The sequence below is a fragment of the Solanum dulcamara genome, chromosome 11 (assembly GCF_947179165.1).
Source record: "Solanum dulcamara chromosome 11, daSolDulc1.2, whole genome shotgun sequence".
Lineage (NCBI taxonomy): Eukaryota > Viridiplantae > Streptophyta > Magnoliopsida > Solanales > Solanaceae > Solanum > Solanum dulcamara.
The window spans coordinates 10,489,890-10,495,889 of NC_077247.1; positions in this window are offsets into that span (position 1 = coordinate 10,489,890).

Consider the following 6,000-nt stretch of genomic DNA (forward strand, 5'->3'; position numbering starts at 1 on the left):
CTTTAATAATTTCACAATGCCTCTATTGTTTTTGCACTTTTCCATTCCCTATCTTCGAGGGATCCCACTATTTCCAAAGTGGAGATACATATACACAATACCTCTTTCTACTTCATGAGCTTTCATCCTTATCGTATACCCGATGCTAACTCCTAATCTTACTCACAATCATATTCTTTAGTTACTTCTTTACTAGGCTCTACGTACTTCCATGATGATCCTCATTATATTCACACTATATTCTGCTCATGGTCAATCCCGGAGCGTAATATTTCTTAACTTTTATTCACAATCCTTACTCTGGGCTAACTCCACCTGGTGGAGCAAGAGTACTTACCCCCTTATCCTTTCTCGTCATTCTCATCCTTAATACCTCGTAGGCTGTCTTAAGATATTCATATCCATCACCATTCTTCTCACCATATCAGTATTGACCTTCTAATTACCACCCACACCAAAATTAACTTATTTTCCAAAGTCAGTTGTACTCCTAGTTTAGTCGGATCTCATTGTACCTATCACGACCCAACCCCGTAGGCTGCGACTGGAGTCCGACCTAGACCCCCGTGTACCTATCTGTCGACTATAGTTAAATTAGACTATGTATAATGTGATACTTCTCACAAAAACCTCAATGGGTTAAAACTTTTTCATGTTCATATAGCCTCCTAGATATAGGAACCAAACATATGAACCTAGTGGGTGATAAAATATTCATACACGTGTAGCCTCTTTCATTTACATTATGTCATGAAAGGGAAAGCCAGCCGACAAGGCTGCCACAACATAATAGCTTTTACAACATATTGCATAGGCGTAACCGAAATAAACTCTTAAACAACCCACACACCTATGTCTACAGACCTCTAAGAATAGGAACGATAACATATGGCGGGATAGGGCCCCCGCCATACCCCTGCATAAACAAATATATACATCACAGGACCATTACCCAAAAGCTAGGCTCCGAAATAGTGGAGCACTTCTAACATAGCTGAGCGGAAATCCTAAGTTGGTGGATCTCCAAAATGAACATCTGTACCTGCGGGAATGAAACGCAGCCCCCCAAAGAAAGGGGGGTCAGTACGATACATGTACTAGGTATATAAGCATACATAACTGAGATAACAATTGAAATAGAAATGCAGGAAACCAAGTATAGCATTTAATAGGGTACTTTACCTGCATCTCATAAAATAAAGTCATGTATACCATTATCACGTACCGTATCCGGCTTGCTCGGGGACTCGGTGTTACAAACACATCATCTATCATGATAGGTATATGCATATTATTAGCACTGTGTGACACACAACCCAATCCATGTATATAGCAAGCACATGCCGAGGAATGACGGCCCGATCCATATGTCATATGATAATGCCGAGGTACGATGGCCCGATCCATATATTACATGATGATGCCAAGGTACAATAGCCCGATCCATAAAATGCATAATAATGCCGAGGTACGATAGCCTGATCCGTATAATGCATAACCTGTCGTGGAACGTACGACCCGATCCTTACATAGCAAAATATACCGAGGTATGTTTGGCCCGATCCATATATATATCATAATGCATATACATGCATACAAACTCTGTAACATATCAAACATCCCTTAGATATCATCATCAAGCATGTTCAAGAGCCCCTAGGTATAAAAGCTTACACATCCCAACACTATTTAACCTATAGGAGGCTCAAGGGTCGTAGTTCAACTACTTCAAGGCCCTTATCATTCAAAAGTGGGTACAAGTCATGAATTACATCCAGAATCTATAAATTAGGCTATATCCAAATCCATGTCCTATAGCACCTTTAGTCTAGTCTTTCTAGAAGCAGGAAAAGACAAGCTTTACATGCACCACTTCCTATCACATGGAAGACTTGAAAAGTAATGACTTAACTTGTTACAAGAGTTCTAATCAGTAGGAAGTGAACAAGATTCTTAACTCACCCTCAGATTTTTAAGAGTGGAATAACTTCAAACTCCATATACATAATACTAACATCTAAGTCATGCCAAAAGAGAGGAAGAATAACTTTACATACACTACTTTTCAGCATATAGAAGACTTGAGGAATGGAAGCTTAACTACTTTAAGAGTCTTAACATTCAGCAGTGAACACGAATTATGAATCATGAATCATGTTCAGAGCTCATGAATAGAGTTACCCCAAGCTTCATACACATATCATTTGTCACTTAAATCTAAGACATGCCCAAAATAAAGAAAAGATAGGCTTTACATACCTATGTCAAAAACATGCCAAAAGAGAGCTTCACATACCTCGTATGGACTTCTCTTAATCACGTTCACGTCGCCATACTCCGAACCTATTTAATATGGAAGAAATGCGAGTATCAACAACCTTAACTTTTCAGTGCCCTCAGTTGCACCTTAGCATTCATGGAACCTATTTCCTTATTCGTCTCCTCGACTAGTTCTTTAATTAGTTAAGGCGTTAACAAAAATTGGGCAGCCAACCAACAACAACAACCTGCAGCATATATACAAGAAATTCACTTCAACATTACATAATACAAACTCCAAGCGACTCGCTCAAAGCTACGATATCAAAATAGGGTTTTTAGTTTCTAGTTCGTAAAACCTTTAACCGTATGAAGCGGAGGATCGTGTGGATTCAACCAGAAGCACCCCTACCCATTTTAGAAAACATTTAGGCCCTGAAAAAACACGCCACACACCTGCAGCAGCACTTCACACGAACAACACTATACTTCGACGACAATTCAACTATAACGACTCTAATTTAGTTTATTTCGAACGTCATGCATATCTATGGAATTTACCTATTTCCAGCCACTTAAACAATGTATAATATACTTCATAAACACACCATAAACTCCAAATTAGAAGGAAAACCCTTACCTTAACCTAAACTCGTCAAACTCGCCAAAATTATCAAAACACGAATTCTGGACAGCCTACTGTCTTGTATTGTCGGTTAGTTTTGAAGGGGTAATTGAGAGAAACAGGATTTTTGTCCTGAATGAAAGTTATAGACATGTGTCTTAGGGTCTCATACAATTTCAAATTAACCCTACAAAATACCAACAGCAGTCCTTGTAGAATTTCTAAAACGAAATCTGGGCAGCAGCTCCCCCATGCTTTCCACCCTTTTTCGAGCAGAGAAAAGCAAAACTGGGTTTTAGAGTCTAAATGAAAGTTATATCCCTATGAAATATATTTCCAAAACATCTTGAATCACTTGAAACTAAGACTTACACAATGAGTTATACTCATTTTACTAACAGCTATATCATTCAAAAACAGGTCTGTTAACAAGAACAAAAACCTCCGCTTTTTCCTAACGATAAATTTTATGTTGTTAAACACCGTCATATCACCGTAGGATACCTTAAATAATTAATTCATAAAAAGAAATTGGGGAACTTACCTTTTTGAAGCAAACCCGTAGGTCTCCTTTCTTGCTCCCTCACATTTTTCTCTCAAGTTTTCCAAGTGAATATGGATGAATATGTAATGGATTAGTCATTACTTGTATATATATATCCCTTTTGGAAGGTGACACATGTCATCCTCTAAGGGCGACACATGTCACAACCTTAGGCAGCTATGTTACCTCATGTAACCAATCACATGCTGCCACGTGGTGAAGTGGGACCCACCTCAAGGAGGTGTGTCACCTACTTGGTCCAAGTAGGTGCATCACCTACTTAGTCAAAGTAGGTGCATCACCTACTTGCTTCTGAGTAGGTGCTATGCCTCCTTCTGCCTCTCCCGTGGGTTGGTAATCTCGTCTTACTTTAGGAGCCTATGTAATCCTTACTACGTAAGCTCAACATGTACTCCAGTGGCTTAGTTATGTAAGTCGTCCAAGTTGGTAGCTTACGTAGGTAAGTCGAGTCCTACGACTTGTTATTTTGGCCTCCAACTTGTTTCAAATCCTTATAGACCTATTTCCAACCTTCACTCTTATGGGGCGTCACGTCCTCCCTTCCGTAGAGTTATTTAATCATGTTATAGATAATCTGGGTCACGGGACAACTTTCAAGAATCTTAAGAAGACGTTCTGAAGCATAAAGGTACGAGGTATAACAGTACCGTGGATACAATCTTTCAAGATATACTATAACCTTATATCTCATCTTTTTTTATTTCCAAAAAAAAATTCGGCATATATTCCTTACTATCCCAAACCTGCACTCAGGAAATACCAATAATGCTTCACAGCACCAATATATATATATATTCATATCACATCCACACAAAGCGCCCAATATCAACAATAGTATAAAATGATGGACTTACCTCGTATGTCCAACTCGAACTGCACCCGTTACACTTTCCTATCTACTTTTCCTTTTAATTTTCAACTTTACATTTCAATCATATTTCAATCTTCTTACCTTACCCAGCATGCCTCTTCCGCACCATTACTTACCTGTATACTGTGTAGCTTCCAATATCATCCATTACTTTCTTCTGTCGATGTCATTCTTCAGCTGAAACCAAAGGTTTGAAAACACGGAATTTCATTTCCTATGGCTTGGCTCTATCGCACGATCTAATACAAGAAAGAAAGGTAACATCCTAAATGTCATGTAGCCTCCTGTTTATAGATGTGGTGTACCACACACCGATAAATAAGACGTTACTAGACACGGTCTGTATACATTCTGAGGCCGTGACTAGTTCTTGAGTTGGCCACCCATACGTACCCTTAGCCCCACTTAGCGTATTAGCAGAATAGACAAAAATAAAAATCAAAAAGGGGTCGCTAGAGAGCACATAAGAACAGATATAGCACAAGAGGGATGTTAAGGCCATCATGAAACACAAAGCCCAAAACATATATATACATAACCCACATCACAAGTCTACAGACCTCTACAGAACGATAGCCTAGTCATATGATAGGACAGGGCCCCATCATACCCTTAACCAATATGTACAAATGTACAATAGAAAAGTTAGTACCAAAATAGGGTTGCAGACAAAAGAGCACTGCCAACCAACAGGGTGAATTTTCTAAGTGAGCAGTTCAGCAAACCGAGCGTCTGCACCTACGGGCATGTAATGCAGCCCCCGAAGAAAGGGGGTCAGTACAGAAAATATACTGAATATGTAAAGCAAGGACTGTAATAAATAAATTCATCACCAGAACAGAACGTGCAAAACAAAGGCAAAATATCTAGAAATATCAAAATGCTTTTTACAACCCAGATAATGCAGGCGGAAAAACATATGCCATATCCGTCCCCATTACAGGACTCGGTGAAAAAAACATGGTCGCTACACGTCACTGGCGCCACAGCACATTATACATCTTGAGTAGGGAATATCTCCATAACAAATCATATCGTATCAGATGGCCATATCATATCATCAGCATATGTGTACATGGCACAACATAACTCTACAAACCCATGTACAGGGCATACCTTCCCCCTCAAATCAGAGCACAGAGAATAATGTAGAGAGGTACGCACGATAACAAACCTAGCTCAGGCTCAGTGAAAGAAGCATTGAGGCATCCACGAGTGGAGTAGTGAGAAACTAGATGTAATTTAAATCATATTTGAGACTCGATGGGGTACTTAAAATAAGCTATCATTCAAAAATCAAGAAAAGAGTCATATGAAGTACCTTTTAAAATTTACTATGGGTTATATCAAAATAGAAGTTTTGGGAATCATATACACATATCAAGACATAACAAAATATCATTTGGAAGTTGAGAAATTGGCCATCCTAGTGGCTTTAAGAATAGAAACTTCCTTGGAATCATATGTACTTCATCTATTTATTTCATAAAGATCATGCCCAAAGGAAAGGAAGATTAGCTTTACCTACTTGGGCCCAAAACATTCCAAGAGATAGAATAAGCTTAACACACTTATGTCGAAGACATACCAAAAGAAAGTATAAGCCTTACATACCTCTTAAGGATTAATCTTAACACGTTCGCCTCGTCGCCTCTTGAACCTATTTAACATGAAACTAAT